Below are 16,965 nucleotides of genomic sequence, written 5' to 3'. Positions count from 1 at the left end.
ACGTAGTGCTCCCATGCAAGCCCCAATTATTTTTTTAAAGTATCAATACTACATAGCACTGGGGCAATAAAACAATAAATATATATCGCGATAGACACATAATCATATCAATATTAAATGCGTTCAATAAAATATTCGAGCAAGCGAGATTCGCTGCATTAGGGAACCCAGCAAACAGAAAACAGGAAGTGTCACTGAGCAATGGCAGGGACATACTATAACAGACAATCAGTTAACAGTATTTACTGAGCAATGGAAGGGACACACCAACAGCCAATCACGAAACAGTATCAACAACAAGAAAGGTAGCTCGATGATGCTAATTATGCTAACTAGCAAGCTTGTTTTGGTTTCCCTGTCCTGAAAATCAGTGCGGAGCAACAGCAAGTACCTGCGGCCGAGGCGAGCGTTCCACAAATTTTGTTAGGATCCTATTTTTTGATATTGTTTACTTAATTCATCCATGGAACTTTTGTTATTGTTGAAAGCTCTGGTCGGACAGGTTTCACGGGACACATTTCCGGTGTTGTGTGTTGCTCTGAGAACCCAAGGGTGTTTCGTTAATGCTCGATTGCTGATAAGAAAGCAAAGTTAGCTCTGTTTTTTGACACTCATCCTTCAACTCCCATCCTTACACTAGTATTTATTTTTTTATATATTTTTATTTATATTTAATTTTAAAAAATGCGGAATTTATATTTTGACGTGAAACTGAATGTTTAAAAACTTAGATTTCTTCTATTAAGAAAGTATATATTGTGTAACAATTTTTTTTTCCTCAACAAAACTTGTTTATAAGATTTCAGTGTGTGTTCAAGTACTTCTTGAGCACATTCATCAATACTGTGATAACAATTGTAACCATGACATGAAATGTTCATTTTGTTACTCCCTAGTTTTGACACATGAGATTGTAGAGTGGATATTTACACTCTATGAACATTTTGACCATGGTTAAAAAGTAATAAAATGATGGCAAATAATTGTTTTCAGGGTCAACAAGTTCAGAACTTTTAATCCTGAAATCAAAGTGGATACAGATGTTGGGTTTTGGGCAATGAAATACATTAAATATTTGTATTTGTCATTCACATACTATTTACTGAAACAATTATTTGATGGCAGATAAAATAATATTTCAGTTAATGCTGTTTTTTTGGTTTGGAAATTTACCAAATTTGATTTTATAAAGAGTTTTGAACTTGTAGCCCCATAGGCATGAGGTAATAAATGTCAAGCTTACCCATAGGGTGGTGGTGGTCCAACAGTGTTGCTGCCTGTTACAAGTGCCCCGTCACTTGATAGATTCAGCGCTGTGATACTATCATGTTCAGACAGTGGGTTCCGATCTACTGTAATGGTGTCAGACCCTGATGTTGAGTGTGATGGCTCATTGGCTTCCAACATATTTAAAAATGACTCCTGCGGAGTTTGGCAGCCTTTTGGTGACTGAGTCTGATCTTTTCCTGAAATATATTCAACAGTTGCCCTATAAAATTTACCATCTGACCACTTTGCTAAAACAGAATCTCCTGTTCTAAGATCTGCACAGGAGCTTCATATCTTGACAAAATGTCTAAAGATTTTGCCGGTATAACCGTCCTCCCATCTGACGAATGCCAAACACCCTGAAAGAGAGAGTGCAAAAGAGAAAGTGTTTAAAATGTTTTATTTGAGTATACAAATTTGGACTGGTATTTGTCACCTCATTTGGACAACAATGTTATGATTATTTCCTCTCCCCATCCCTATATGCATTTTAAAGCATATGCAGTAGGATGAGCTTGCCCATCGCTGTCTTAGAGGTGTGTGGCCTCATTACAATTAGGGTACTGTTACCTAACTTCCTTGGGGCGACTTTCCCAAGGTGGCATTCTCAGCTGTTCTTTAAATACTAAACAAACTAATAAAGTCCTGTTTCCAGTTTGTTAGCTACATGCTACACTGCAATTTGTTTTATCCGTAGTCCGCTTTGCCACACATACATAGAGACTTACCAGATTGCTCACTTGGGGGAGGAGAATTATGCAGGTCCTTCATTTTCTTTGTGGGAACTCTTAACCTCTTTTTTGTTGTAATTTTCTTTTTGTCCATCCTGTTAATGAAAAAACAAATTTTGGATCACAAACTGGGGATAGGTTGATTGGCAACACTAAATTGACGCGAGTGTGTGAATGTTGTCTGTCGATCTGTGTGGACTTGTCCAGGGTGTTGCGCGCCTTCGCCCGAGCGCAGCTGGGATAGGCGCCAGCACCCCCCTCGACACGGAAGGGAAAAGCAGTTGAAAATAGATGGATTGAACTATAATATAAATGGAAAGTATTTACATATATGGGGTCACTCCATATGGATGTTAACTATTTGGGTGAATCATATTTAACTTCTGTCAAAAACAAGTAAACAAAATGATTGTTTATGATCGTTCTAGCTATAGTAAAAAAAAAAACTCAACCCAGACAGTTTAATTCTTATTTTAATTATTATCTATTTTGGGTTGCGGGGGGATTGATGGCACCTTTTTATAATAGGGTACATATTAAGAAAGTTATGGCATTTTTAACAAAAAAGGTCATGAATAAAATATCGAGCCCCAATGACTTCGTATTGAAGAGGTTGACCATAAATTGGTGCATTTTGACCAGGTTAAGACAATCATAACTTTTTAAACACGTATCACAGGAAAATGATTCTTATATCACGTAACTAGTCTTAACAAGACCTGTCTGATAATACTGGTTTCATTTAAATGAATGAATGTTTCAAATTTTACACACACAGCTACTTTATTTTCCAATATATATGCAGTTTATAAAATCAATAGCATGATACAAAACATACTGGCCACTGCCAACGAATAATCAAATGTACTGCTGCTTTCAAAATGGCGGAGCAAATTTGTTAATCATTGAACACTTTTGGATGTCATCTCTTATTTATTACTAGCCAGCCATACCAATAAAATGCAGCCCGGACCTTCTTTGTCGATTGTTACTTTACCTACAACAGTATTGTAAAACATTTTTAAGTCAAACCCCCAAATTAATATGCACTGTAGAATCAAATTGTGAAGGTCATTATGTATACTAACATTACTTGTTGGGCAGACGCCATTAGCGTTACCGCAACCTCCTAAAGGACCACTCGTTGTCACAACAGTTAAATATTTTCACTTCAAAACATTACATGGTTGACCAACTAAAAAATATTAGGATACTTACCTCTCCAAGTCTTCTGTCGCAAGCGTTGCGGTCGTCGTTTCCAAAAACTTTCCCGCTTCTTCTTCTCTTTCTTCTTCGCTTTCTTCTTCTTCCTCGTTTTAGTTCGAGGTTTTGATTGATTGAGACTTTTATTAGTAGGTTGCACAGTGAAGTACATATTCCGTACAATTGACCACTAAATGGTAACACCCGAATAAGTTTTTCAACTTGTTTAAGTCGGGGTCCACTTAAATTGATTCATGATACAGATATATACTATCATATATACTATCATCATAATACAGTCATCACACAAGATAATCACATTGAATTATTTACATTATTTACAATCAGGGGTGTGGAGGGGGGGTGGGGGATGGGGGGGGGGGTATGGACATCAAGTAGTGGACATAGAGAGAGAGAGAGAGAGAGAGAGAGAGAGAGAGAGAGAGAGAGAGAGAGAGAGAGAGAGAGAGAGAGAGAGAGAGAGAGATCAGAAGGCATAAGAAAAAGAAAAAGTATCTGCATTTGATTGTTTACATTTGATTATTAGCAATCCGGGGAGGGTGTTAGTTTAGGGTTGTAGCTGCCTGGAGGTGAACTTTTATTGCGGTTTTGAAGGAGGATAGAGATGCCCTTTCTTTTATACCTGTTGGGAGCGCATTCCACATTGATGTGGCATAGAAAGAGAATGAGTTAAGACCTTTGTTAGTTCGGAATCTGGGTTTAACGTGGTTAGTGGAGCACCCCCTGGTGTTGTGGTTATGGCGGTCATTTACGTTAAGGAAGTAGTTTGACATGTACTTCGGTATCAGGGAGGTGTAGCGGATTTTATAGACTAGGCTCAGTGCAAGTTGTTTAACTCTGTCCTCCACCTTGAGCCAGCCCACTTTAGAGAAGTGGGTAGGAGTGAGGTGGGATCTGGGGTGGAGGTCTAGAAGTAACCTGACTAGCTTGTTCTGAGATGTTTGGAGTTTAGATTTGAGGGTTTTGGAGGTGCTAGGGTACCAGGAGGTGCATGCGTAATCAAAAAAGGGTTGAACGAGAGTTCCCGCCAGAATCCTCAAGGTGCTTTTGTTGACCAGAGAGGAAATTCTGTAGAGAAATCTCGTTCGTTGGTTAACCTTTTTGATTACCAAATTGGCGCACACAACGTTAAAATATTACGCCACCTACTGTTTTACCGCTTCTTCTTCTTCTGACGTTGATGGCAAACAACGCGTCATGTCCGCCGCTGTCTGATAGAAGGCGTGAATTTTCTGAATTGCCTTCCTTTGAAAGTTACACATAGCCAAAAATGGCTATTTTCAGATGGACATATAAGGAGAAAATCAACTTTATCTAAATTTTGAGATGCGGATCTGTCTCAACAACATTCTCGCGAGATTTGCTCTTCCTGGAAAACACACATGCGCATTTAGTGGGCGGATGTGACGTGATTTCGATTGGAAGAAACAATTCTGCATCGAAGGAATAACGACTGAAAGTAAGTAATACCATTTATTGTTTTGGTATTTAAATTACTTTAACACACACGAGTTAGTATTTTTTAAACTGCTGTAACGTCACCGTGTTACGAAAATTGAGCTATAAATGCTGCATTCAACGGTGCAACCACCTTGCTAGAAGCTATGATACTGTAATAATCCCAGGAATGCAGGCTCATACGACTTCTTTGTTTGTCTTGTCTTTATTGCACAAGATGTAATTTTGTCGGGAAAAAGGTTAGACTCTAACCCTTTTCCCGGCAAAACTTGAACCACCACTCCCTATTATCAACGTCACTGCCCTATCCCTCCCGGAAGTCCCGCCCCCCAGCCAAAGTCATTGGCTAACACCCCGTAGCCAGCCGCTACAATACTCACCTCCACCGAGTTGAGTTGAGTTTGAGTTTATTTGCATCGCAAGTGATAAGATACACTTTATACATCCCATAGTGAAATAACAATGATAGAAATAAATGTACAGAGAACATTGGAAGTGTAACAATATGAATTACTGAACAAACACTGCTTCAATATAATATCGAGTTTTACATTTAAGAAGTCACACTGTATATTCCAGCAAACTTTGTCTGTATTTACATAGTATTGGAGTGTCGAAATGACAAAACGAAAACCTGGAAAACGATGATTGTTTGGTAAACGTATAGCATGTTCTATATGTTATAGTTATTTGAATGACTCTTACCATAATATGTTACGTTAACATACCAGGCACGTTCTCAGTTGGTTATTTATGCCTCATATAATGTACACTTATTCAGTCTGTTGTTCACTATTCTTTATTTATTTTAAATTGCCTTTCGAATGTCTATTCTTGGTGTTGGGTTTTATCAAATACATTTCCCCAAAAAATGCGACTTATACAGTATATGTTTTTTTCCTTCTTTATTATGCATTTTCTGTTGGTCTGACTTATACTCCGAAAAACACGGTACATTTTTGAGACCACTAAGTGACACACTGAGTAAGCTTGCAGACAATGGAATTATTGTGAAACCTGCAGAGTTGACATGTGAACCTTTTGTGTGTAAAGTGCTCACCATTGCTGGAACATTCGACTTGCCTGCTAAAGCATTAGTCCTTAATTCAGTGCAATACAATGGGAAATTTGGATGTCATAAATGCGAACAGCCAGGAAACCGGGGAAAGAGGATACACCCATGTATTTCCATTCCAACATAGAGATCCAAATGGGCCACTGCGCACCAATTAAAAGTTTGTACTGGATATGAAAAATCGCAAATGAAACCAAAACCATTGTCAAAGGGGTAAAGGGTCCCTGTTGCCTGAGCAAACTTAAAATGTATAACCTTATCAAAGGCACTGCCGTAGATTACACACATTCAGTCCTCCTCGAAGAAATGCTCCTTTTGAAGATGTTGTGGTTTTCTACAGAGTTTTCTCGTCAGCCCTTTAGCATGGCAAAGAATACCAAAGAAATTGACAGGCGATTTCAGGAAGACTGTCCTCCATCCTCAACTACATAGCCTCGATCAGTGGCATCTCACAGAATGTTTTTAAAGCATCAGAATACCGGGATCTTTTGCTGTTCTATGGACCATGAATTGATTAACGTGGACCCCGACTTAAACAAGTTGAAAAACTTATTCGGGTGTTACCAATTGTACGGAATATGTACTGTACTGTGCAATCTACTAATAAAAGTCTCAATCAATCAATCAATCAAAAAACGGTTATTTTCCGTGGAATTCTTGCAACAATGTACTACAACCACTTCCTTCTACTAAGTGAAGCCATTTTCATTTTGTTGATGGACTCTATATCGGTTGAACAGATCCATCATTCCACTATTGTGGAATGTTTGTTCTCAAATGGCTACACTCTATGGTGAGCGGTACGAAACTGCAAATGTACACCTTCTTGTGCACCTGGCAGACAATGTCAGGGCCCTTGGTCCATTATGGACTCATTCATGTTTCCACTTTGAAGACAAAAATGGATATTTGTTAAGGCTCATACATGGTACTCAAAATATACCTATGCAGATGGTAAATGCAGTCTAACTTGTGCAGTCTATTCCTGTTATTTCACAAACTATTAACCCAGGGAATGTCATAGCTGAATTTTACAGACATATGACTAAAGATGATAGTTTCTGTCAGGAAAACAAAGATTTGTCTAGGATTAAACTATATGGAGCATCTAGTGAACTTCCATTGGACACAGTTCACCTCTCTGCATTGCAAATACTGTACATGCTGGTCACTGCATCAATTCTGGAACAGTAGGCATCTTTCACAGGGCACACGTTAAGGGAAATTATCTCACATCAAAACACTACGATAAAGGTAATAGAAGAAACAATTTTACAGTTTTTTTTTCAAATGACAGACAAACAAAGTATGAACAGATTGATTTCTTCTTTACCATAGCACAATCATGTGCCAAATGGGCCTCCGTTCGTGAATTTAAACATGCAGGTTTTTCTTTGCTGCAAGATAGTGTAACAAATGGTACATGCAGTCATGTTATTCCCCTATTGGAAACCTCTGCCAGTACAGTAGTATCCTTGGATGACATATTGGGTAAAGTTGTTTTCCTTGACTTCACATCTATGCCTGGCATTGTGTTTGCAGTTCATTTCCCAAACACACTTGAAAAGTTTTAACTAATTAAGAACTGAACTGGCCTAAGAAGCCACAAATCAAATATTTGATCATTGTTATAAATGCTCTGAAAATACACACCGATGTGATGTTGCCGTGGATGCTGTAAAAGTCTGTAAATATGTACTGTATACGGAGTATCATTTTTGATTAAGTTTTTGCATTGTCTGTAATATTTCAGTGGCCAATATATTAAATGTACTTTAAAAAAAAAAAACACTGTCTTTTTTTATGAATATTTAAGCCTACTACACTACTGTATTTTAATATTAGTCCTTATCATGGTGGTTGGAGAGCCAAATGTTTTCTGAAGTGGTACTTTGTGAAAAGAGTTTGAGAACCATTGCTCTAGAAAGTTCACAAATATTAAAAGGTCTTAAAAAGTGTCTTGTGATCATATCAGTATTGTTTGGGTTCAGTTTTAAATCTCACAATTGTAGTCACTGAGTTACTGTACATGGCGTGTGTATAAGAAATCAACAAATTAAGTAGAACGTTATGTAAATAAACCATATAACAAACCATGTATCCATATTGCCTGAATTAATTATTTTATTCAAATGTTGGCATGAGATAAACTGGAGTATGATTGAGGTATAATTAAATTGTGCAAATTAAAATTTATTTTACATTTATTTTTCCTAAGATAGAAAAGAGGCATATCGGACAACTCAAATGGTGAGCAGTGAGAGACAAAACCAAGTATATCTCTCACTGAGACATCATTGAGACATATTGAAACCAATACTCATCAATTTTCTTTTTGCCGAAATAGAAAAGAGACATCTGAGAACTCAAACAGTGAGTAGTGAGAAACAAAACCATGTATATCTCTCACTGAGACATAATTGAGACATATTGGAGACTAGCTCATTCACCTCTCATTTTGGTCTTAGTTGAAATCGGGAAAAGAGATAACTGTGAGACAACTTTGAGATCTCTCACAGTGCTCACTGTGAGCCTTATTTCTCAGGAGATACATCTGAGAAGAATGAGAAAACTACTTTGGTCTCGATTAGTGCTCTTTTATGTCTAGGAGATGCATATAAGACATACATGAGATCTCATCTTCAATTTTGCTTTGCTATGGGTCTATAGCACCTCCCTGACTTCATAAGCGCGAACAGAGGGGATGATTATATCTTTCAGCACAAGACTTGTTTTTCACGTTAAGATTATTAATTAATCCATTATCCTCACCAAAAAAAAAAAAAGAGTGGGAGAAAAAGAGCATATTGTTGTGTCTTCCGTAACAATTCCTTTTAACAACGATTCGGTTTGATTCAGAATTTGTGGTTTCTGATACGATTCAGGGACAATATTTTTTTTTTTTCTAGAACTGTACGGTCCAAAACGAGTCAGTCATTTGAAAATCTATTCAGTAACTTTTTAGCAAGAAAAACAAATCAAGTAGTTTGACTGAAATAAATACTGGATACTGGACACTGTAGGTGAAGTTTCTTATATTCCTATTATTTCTTGTAAGGGAATTATGTATAAATGAATTATAGAGACAAACAAGCAGGTAAACAACAATTAAGGACCAATGCATTCAAACCTTATATGACTAAGGTGCAACCAACACTTCAGGTTGAATTAACAAGAGGAAACCTTTTATGCTCTGATTTTCAATATTCAAGAAATTTCTGACAAGCCTGTAAATGTGTTGGTCATGTATGATGTCTTTTTGTTATTTTTGTTCATGATGTGTAATGTCTATTGTTTAACTGTACGGCAGTGAAAATGAATTTCCCCAACGGGGATCAATACATCTAAATCAAATCAATCAATCTAATACTACTACAATAACCAGCATTTTTACAGTGAGTTTACCTGATTCTATTGTTGTTTTTTTAACATTGAAATAATACAATATTAACATCAAAAATAAAGTGCAACCTACATCTCTTCTGGATCTATTAGCAGTAGGTTTACCTAAGAAATTATGTAGAACCAAATAATTTCATTTTAAATGAGCAGTGGTTTGACCTTCTACTACTTTGATGTTCATAAACACGGAGCCTCAACAAGACGTGATGGAAGTGAAAGCGGATACGTTTCGGTGACAGACAGACCAAATGGCTAGGGGTGTAATGATCAAAGTTGTAGAAGTAAGTGATATGTGACCACTTTTACAGTTATAAATAACTTTATTTTAAAACATGTTTTAATGAATATAATATAATAAACTATGTTTATTACACTGTTCTTAAGTTTCCGTTTCAGCCTGGTCCGGGTCAGATGGCGAAACTAGCTCCGCTGTCACTTCCATTTTGTCTCCTCCATCCTTTGTAGCTTAAAGTTAAGTTGTGTCTTTATATTATTGTGTTGTGTGTCGTTTTTATTTGTTGAGGCGTTTACAATCGTGCTGTAGCTGAAAGTGTTTGTGTTGTAATTAATGCAATTGTTGTGTGTTGTTTGCGTTTATTATTACATTTCCGATCAACGTAGGTATCTGCCATTTTTGTTTTGATGACAGTCAGACTTAACGTATAACATCCATATCATTAGAAGTGCTAAACTTCACATAAAGGTTGTCGTTCTTAAATCCAATGTTTTATTTTTCTACTATTGATAAAATCAATACATTAACTTCTTAAAACGATGTTAGATCAATATCTATCTTCCAGAAGGCAAACTTGCTGAGCAGAGAACGCTATCCTTGAAATTTAGGAATACAATCGATGTATCGATCAATTGTTAAACCCCTAATTACAACACATTCCTTTTGTTTGGATGAATGACATTTCAGATATATTGCCATGACTTTTCTAAACTTCTAAAAAATATATTTTTCATAACTTTTCCAAAGCATCGAAATGGCATTTTATTTAGGGCTGGGCGATTTGGCCTTTTTTAAATATCTCGATATTTTTAGGCCATGTCAGGGCGGTATGGCTCGTTTGGTAGAGTGGCCGTGCCAGCAACTTGAGGGTTCCAGGTTCGATCCCTGCTTGTGCCAACCTAGTCACTGCCGTTGTGTCCTTGGGCAAGACACTTTACCCACCTGCTCCCAGTGCCACCCACACTGGTTTAAAAATGTAACTTAGATATTGGGAGTCACTATGTAAAGTGCTTTGAGTCACTAGAGAAAAGCGCTATATAAATATAATTCAATTAAATTCAAAAAAGTCACGATACACGATATATATCTCGATATTTTGCCTTAGCCTTGAATGAACACTTGATGCATATAATCACAGCAGTATGATGATTCTATGTGTCTACATTAAAACATTCTTGTTCATACTGCATTAATATATGCTCATTTTAAACTTTCCTGCAGAGAGGGAAATTACAACTAAGTCAATTTACCAAAAGTGTATTTATTAAACAGTTATTAAGCAGTGGCACAAACATTCATGTCATTTCAAAACAGAAAGTGCAAGATGTCAGAGACATTTTAAAACAAGTTATTAGTGCACTTTTGTGCATGATGTCACTAAGATGACATATCAAAACAACACTAAATTAAAGTGCACTTTTTTGTACAGAACGCCACTACAATAGTTTAAAACAAATAAAGTGCACTTTTGTGCATGATGTCACACAAGATATTTCAATAAGTGTCAAATAAAAATGAGCTGCATAATAGGAAATCAAATAGTGTATGTCATTCGCTATGTGGTAGGTTTCTGCGGACGTTATCTCCTTCTGTTGTTGACTATTTTTTTTTCATACAGTGTTGATGTGGAAATAGTTGCCTTGGCATTTTGTTGGTGTGGCACCGGCCGAGATGTTGACATGCGGAGTTTCAAACACTCTTCATTCTCTAGCGGGTGACTTTTCAAATGATGCTACATATTAGCAGTAATGCTACTTTTTGTAGCAACGCTTTTGCCCCACACTTGACAAATTACGGTTGTCTGTTCGACATATTCTCGCTTGAAGCCAAACCACTGCCAGACGATGGACCCCCTGCTGTTTTTCTTGGGAATTAATTCTTCCTTCATTTGTTACCAGATTCGGACCTTCTTTCTCTCGTATTACCACTCGCACCACAGCTAACGTTACCTATACCGCTACCTCTCTGCTCCGCGAGGGCGTATACGTATGTGACGTACGTTAGAAGGTGCGCTTGTTTTATGTCTCTGTGAGAAGGAGAGACAACAAAGAGTGAGAAACGCCTGCAGTGTAATGCCCGCAGCTAAAAGCAACTGCGTGAGAACGTATACTCGAATATCACGATATAGTCATTTTCTATATCGCATAGAGACAAACTTGCGGTATATCGATATATCGCCCAGCCCTAATTTTATTTATTTTTATTTTTTATTAATCAATCCAACAACACAATACCCAGCAATACCATAATAATGCAATTCCAAAACCAAACCCGACCAGAATAGCAATAAACACAGCAATTGAAAGGACACACAAACATGAAACAAAACAATCCAAAAGCAGTCAAACAAAAATGAATATTATCAATAACAGTATCAATATTAATAACAATTCCAACATAGCAGTGATTAGAAATCCCTCATTGACATTATCATTACAGCCATTTATGAAAAAAATAAATTAAATTAAATGTTATATAGTCTGACTTTTACGAGTTTTATGACATTTCTCTAATGCTTGTTTTTGTTGGTTTCCATGTGTAAACTATTGATAGACACTGATAGTATAAACTATTGATAGACACTGATAGTAACACCACAAATCAGTAACCTTTTAAGCGACATATCCTGAGCTTCCAAATATTGGAAATGTATGACCGTTTATTTTGTAACCAGAGACAGTAAGATATTTCTTGAAATTGTCGAAAATTGTGTTTGTACTGTATTAACTTACTTCTTTCACCCCAACATCCAAAGATGAGGTCACCTACCTAGGTTCCATTCTAGAGGCTAATCTTTCCTGTGATAAAATGGCAACCAAGGTAATAAAAAAGGTCAACCAACGAACGAGATTTCTTTATAGAATCTCCTCTCTGCTCAACAAAAGCACCATTAGGATTCTAGCGGGAACTCTTGTTCAACCCTTTTTCAATTACGCATGCACCTCCTGGTACCCTAGCACCTCCGAAACCCTCAAATCTAAACTCCAAACATCCCAGAACAATCTAGTCAGATTACTTTTAGACCTCCACCCCAGATCACACCTCACTCCTACCCACTTCTCCAAAGTGGGCTGGCTCAGGGTGGAGGACAGACTAAAACAACTTGCACTGAGCCTAGTCTATAAAATCTGCTACACCTCCCTGATACCGAAGTACATGTCAAACTACTTCCTTAACGTAAATGACCGTCATAACCACAACACCAGGGGGAGGTCCACTAACCACGTTAAACCCAGATTCCGATCTAACAAAGGTCTTAACTCATTCTCTTTTTATGCCACATCAATGTGGAATGCACTCCCAACAGGTGTAAAAGAAAGGGCATCTCTATCCTCCTTCAAAACCGCAATAAAAGTACACCTCCAGGCAACTTCAACCCTAAACTAACACCCTCCCCGGATTGTAAATAATCCGGGGAGGGTTAATAATCAAATGTAGATACTTTTTCATATGCTTTCTGATCCCTCTCTCTCTATGTCCACTACTTTCTGTACATATCCTACACTGTTTCAATGTCAATTTCTCTGTTCTCAATTGTTGATGACTGAAGTGATGATAACAACCAAACCTACCCCCCCCCCCCCTCCTCCATATCCCACACCCCGGATTGTAAATAATGTAAATAATTCAATGTATATACTCTGATGATTATCTTTTGTGATGACTGTATTATGATGATAGTATATATCTGATAGTATATATCTGTATCATGAATCACTTTAAGTGGACCCCGACTTAAACTAAGTTGAAAAACTTATTCGGGTGTTACCATTTAGTGGTCAATTGTACGGAATATGTACTTCACTGTGCAATCTACTAATAAAAGTTTCAATCAATCAATCAATCAATCAATCCTCACCTGCATGTGTTCAAATCATGTCAAATATTTGATCTTGGACATGTAGGGGTGGACATCTTTAACTTAATCAGTTGCTTCAATGGCACAACTATATCTCAACACATTAATGAAGAAGAAATCCTACCTGTATTTCTTCTTACTTCATTAATTACTTAGTTAACTCCATTACCTTGTAATGTTAGCATCCCTTGTTAGCCAGCCGCCATGCTCCTTGTTGGTCAAGTTCATTTTGTTTTGATAGTTTTGTTTTGTCGACAGTTCAGGTTAATGCAGCAACCACCCTGATAAAACACTTTATGCTATCAACGAAATAAAATCAACTGTCAAAAAATGATTCTCTATTCAGTAATACTTTTTGACGAAAGGTTCCCACGAAAATGCATTGCATCTGATCCAAAACGCATGGGTGACATCTAGTGGACAAACTCATGTCCTACATCAAGGTACCCTTTAAATTGCACATGGACAAATGGGACTCTGAAAATGTTCTTCTGTCATTTAAATATGTACGTTTTTTTAAACGACGTCACACATGTTAAAATGAAATAAATGTGGTCAATAATGTTAAATCAACAATGTCTAAGACTACCTAATAAAAATACAAAATGATTCGTTCCACCTAGACATAAGCACATCTAACTTGACACACTTCACTCAATGTAGACGTCATAAAGTCATCAAAACTCACCTTTGAGCATTCACACACAGCACCAACATTTTGAACAAAGATGAGGTGATGAATCAAAGGGTAAAATATAATAATAAATGTATATGTGGCAGCATGATGAAAGTGATAGATAAATTTTACTTTTGCATCTCTTTGCCCATAACTGTGGTGTGTTCCAGGACCCACGATTAATGTTAAAAACATACATATTACTTGTTTTTAAAGACAGAGGGAGGCTTAACTCCAAGGATATACACTAATAATAATATACTTATAATAACAATGATGTATTATCACGATTCATAGTACCCGCTGATGATAATCCTGTAGGCATCAGCTAATCTCTACTTTAAAAATAAAGGAAAACTTGACACATTTTTAATTATATTCAAGTGAATGATGCTATACAATTATTTAAATTCATATTCTGGCAGTGTTATAGTGAATTAGTTGGCACTTTTTGAAAATTAATAAAAATAAAAATAAAAATGAAAAACAACAAAAAACAACAACAAATTATTTTAGGGGGTTACTGAGACATGTTCTAGATATGTTAATTCCATATATAAAAAGTCAAACACATAATTAGGGTTTATACATGTGTTTAAAAAAAGATGATTTCAACCAAATTCATGCAATAACGCTACTGAATAGGGTTTAGGGTTGCAGTCGTGTATGGTAGCCCTAAAATACACTGTTACATCCGGCAGGATGTACATGCTCGCAATATTTGTTTTCCAGTATGTTAAAAAGGTGACCTATAGTTGCTAGAATAGTAACATTCAGTCCCTCCAGGATTTTGTTGGCTTGTTTTGTGTGATTGTCGCAGCCTAAAACGTTTGAATTTGTGGGAGCTTTTTCTGAAAGTTGCAATATTTCACAGGTCTTCAACAAAAAATGGAAAACAAAAACATATTGTTGATGTTTTACTGGTTTTATTCCACACAGACTTAAAAGTAGAAACTAGATGAAAGTAAAGGCACATACCCTGAGCTCATTCTCAAAGTACTGTGCTGTTTTTATTAAGACTTATAAGAACTACACTGCATCCGAAAAGTATTCAAAGCGCTTCACTTTTTCCACATTTTATGTTACATCCTTATTTCAAAATGGAATCAATATTTTTTTGTATACTCAATATTCTACACACAATACCTCATAATGCCAAAGTGAAAACGTTTTTTTGCGTTTTTTTGGCAAATTTATTACAAATAAAAAACCAATAAATTCCATATACATCAGCATTTGCAGCCTTTGCCAAGAAGATAAAAAGTGAGCTCACACTCATCCTGTTTCATTTGATCATCCTTGAGATTTTCTTTTAGCTTAATTGGAGTCCACGTGTGGTAAATTCAGTTGGTTGTACATCATTCATGGACACATACTTAATATACAATACAACCACACCTCATTTACATCATCACACAAAGACAATAAATGCTTTTGTTCACATCTGTCATCATTTGTAAAAACAACCATGATTTTAACACACACACCTCACAATTTACAATAAAAATGCTCTCATGGATAAATATAATACACATTAGGTTGATGTGTCCAACATAATGCCCATCTTAGTGACCGTGTGAGCAGCTTTGATTGCTCCAAAGCCACTTTTTAACTTCAATTGTGAATGAAGAGTAATCTGTTAGACTTTTCAAGTTTGTTGTGACCACAATGGGGTGGTATGGTAATTTACCTCACAGTGCATGGTAGAACACAAACCAATCGTGAGGTCGAAGGAATTTTCTGTAGACCGACACAGGAAAGTCTGAAAGCACAAATCTGGGAAAGGGTGTACAAAAACATCTGCTACCTTAAAGGTCTCAATGATCCCTTGATTAATCTGAGGGATCGGGGGAGAAAGGCCCTTGTCAGGAAGGTGACCAAGAACCTGATGGTCACTCTGTCAGAGCTACACTCTCTGTGGAGAGAGGAGAACCTTCCAGAAGGCCAACCATCTGTGCAGCAATCCACCAATCAGGCCTGCATGCTATAGTCGCCAGACGGAAGCCATTTCATAGTAAAGTTTGACAAAATGCACCTGAAATACTCTCAGACCAGACGAAAAAAAATGATCTGGTCTGATAAGCCAACCGCCATGTTTGAAGCAAACCAGGCACCGCTTATTCCCAGGCCAGTACCATCTCTACAATGAAGCATGGTGGTGGCAGCATCATGCTGTGGGGATGCTTTTCAGCAGCAGGAACTGGGAGACGAGTGAGGATGGAGGGAAAGATGAATGTTGTAATGTACAGAGACATCCTGGATCACAAATAAAGCTTACCATTCAAGTTGATGGAGCTTGAGAGGTGCTGCCAAGAGGAATGGGCGAAACTGTCCAAAGACAGGTGTGTCAAGCTTGTGGCATCGTATTAAAAAAGACTTGAGGCTGTAATTGCTGCCAAATATGCAGTATTGAGCAAAGGCTGAGAATACTTATGTACATGTGATTTAAAAAAAACAAAACAACAACTCCATTTTGGAGTAAGGCTGTAACATAACATGTGGAAAAAGTGAAGCACTGTGAAAACTTTTCAAGTTTTTAATGATAGTCACAGAAAGATGTGTGAAACACTACTGTCGTAGAATTTCTGACCTTTTGACCTATATTTCTTGTCTTTTAAGAATGTCTGCTCATTTTCAATTATCTTCTATTTCGTGCCATTGAATGGACGAGTTGTGGGACAAAGGTGAATATGGAGTTATGCCAACCTGTCTACAGAATGTTTAGAATTTCCAAATATGACTAAGAGATACAAGGTTGTTTTGGAACAGACAAAACCAAAACAAAACAATCGTGACGCATTAGATAACAAACAATGACGCACAAGAGACATATAAAAAATGGCAGAAGACCGGAACTCGACAGTGATTTTGGCTTGTGTGTGTCTTGTTTACTCCGGAGTAACATGTGGTCTGTCTGCACGGCCAACTTAATTCAACCTGCACTTCTGATAATGGGTAAATAAATGTGTTGTACTAAACTACTTTTGTTGCCTGTTTAAGCTTCGGACAATCCACTACACAAATTGGCGTCACGAA

The 16,965-nt window shown here is 36.9% G+C and overlaps 2 protein-coding genes across 6 annotated transcripts in view; one reads left to right on the top strand and one right to left on the bottom strand.

The window, feature by feature from the left end:
• il12ba (interleukin 12Ba) overlaps positions 1 to 13,640 on the bottom strand; it is a 29,476-nt gene extending 15,836 nt beyond the window's left edge. For 3 of the 5 annotated variants that reach the window (XM_062045663.1, XM_062045659.1, XM_062045660.1), the window contains exons 1-3: positions 13,423 to 13,640; positions 3,219 to 3,306; positions 1,244 to 2,095 (exon numbers count right to left, since the gene is read on the bottom strand). The gene's annotated coding sequence lies outside the window, so the exon portion shown is untranslated. The remainder of the gene's footprint in view (positions 1 to 1,243; positions 2,096 to 3,218; positions 3,307 to 13,422) is intronic. The other 2 variants (XM_062045661.1, XM_062045662.1) reach the window with 2 other exon arrangements.
• The window catches only part of LOC133649000 (uncharacterized), a 1,204,785-nt gene that overhangs the window by 1,164,357 nt on the left and 23,463 nt on the right, over positions 1 to 16,965 (top strand). The gene's annotated exons all lie outside the window — the stretch shown is intronic.

This window comes from Entelurus aequoreus, linkage group LG04, assembly GCF_033978785.1.
Source record: "Entelurus aequoreus isolate RoL-2023_Sb linkage group LG04, RoL_Eaeq_v1.1, whole genome shotgun sequence".
Lineage (NCBI taxonomy): Eukaryota > Metazoa > Chordata > Actinopteri > Syngnathiformes > Syngnathidae > Entelurus > Entelurus aequoreus.
Note: the sequence above shows the minus strand (reverse complement) of the source record. Positions and strands in the feature narration are given on the sequence as shown.